The sequence below is a fragment of the Poecilia formosa genome, unplaced genomic scaffold, assembly GCF_000485575.1.
Source record: "Poecilia formosa unplaced genomic scaffold, Poecilia_formosa-5.1.2 Scaffold278, whole genome shotgun sequence".
Classification (NCBI taxonomy): Eukaryota; Metazoa; Chordata; class Actinopteri; order Cyprinodontiformes; family Poeciliidae; genus Poecilia; species Poecilia formosa.
Genome location: NW_006800217.1, coordinates 558,799 through 560,161, shown reverse-complemented (window position 1 = coordinate 560,161; position 1,363 = coordinate 558,799).

The following is a 1,363-nucleotide window of genomic DNA, read 5'->3' as shown; positions in this document are numbered from 1 at the left end:
GTGAAGCTCAGATTGACAGAATGGATGTCTCAATATTGTGCTGTCAAGTCTGAGTTCTTGGTCCAGATACCTCATGCTTCTTGGTGCTGCTTGGTTGCTTTTCTCATTAATGCTCTTTTTGCCCAACCTGTCAGGTTAAGTAAGGTAGAATGTTGTGTTTGCTAATCTTGTGTACATGTTAGACTTGTTTCCCTTTCTCTCTGGTTCAGCTCTCAGTGTGTTATCTTTGATATCTTTGGTGATCGATGGTATGGTTTCCATGCCATTGATCACTTCTTTTCTGTCTATAAGCTCCTTGGTCAATTTGTGAAAGAACTGTCCGTCTTTATTTGCTCCATCATTAAAACTCTTCACCTCTCTGCCTCCAGTCTGCCCACATTTGGATCAATGAATTGTAGGCATTTCTAGTCAAAAGACAGAAAATGCTTTTCACTAGATTGGTTTTCTGGTCTCTTCACTGTGTATCTTTGCATAAATAATCTTTAAAGGAAACACGTCACACAAGAGATATTTTGTTTGATAAAATCTTATGTTAACCACTGTCATCACTTGTTTCACTGCAATTCAACTTTTAGGTGGGATATTTATTCTCCAAAAGACTTCAGGATCATTCAGAATAAATCAGCCATCAGATTTACACTCTGCTACCTTCAACATCTCAAAAGAGTCCCTTGATCATTTTGAAAAATTACAGTACCAGTGTGCGAAAAGTATATCAAGCCAAACATTCACCTCTGTTGATCTTTCTGGTGAGACAAAATGCCTTCTGTAAATTATGAAAAGTCAACAGTATGAAGAATTGTTTAATGTTTTTATTTATTTATTTATTTTTTTAAGAAAAGCATCTCTGAATGAATCCCTTCATACATCAGGCCCTCAAATTCTGGGAACATTCAGAACAGCAAAGTTACATTCGGTCTCATAAAGGTTTAATACGAGAGTCTGCTAACGTTACCATCCTAAGAACCATTTTTATGCTCAGTATAGTTAAATAAATCCTGTTTAGACCCACAAATGTTATATGTCCTTTGGAAAAATAACTAATCTTTTTTGATACAGGTCTACTTAATCAATTTGTTGTCACTTTTTGTCCATTCTAGCACTCTTCTTCGGTTTTAAAATAAAGAAAAGCCTAAAACATTTACAAAAAGAGGATAGAAACATTTTTTACTATGGAATGTTAATATTTGTAGACAGTGACTAAAGCACATAACAGATAAAACATGCCATCAACCCCTCCTGGGAAAAGGTATGGAAAACATTGAAATTGATTTCTTGGTTCTTTATTTTAAATGAATTAGCAAAAAATCTCAAACTGTTTTCCATATTGTCATAATATAATGCGTTTGGAGATTAGTACATA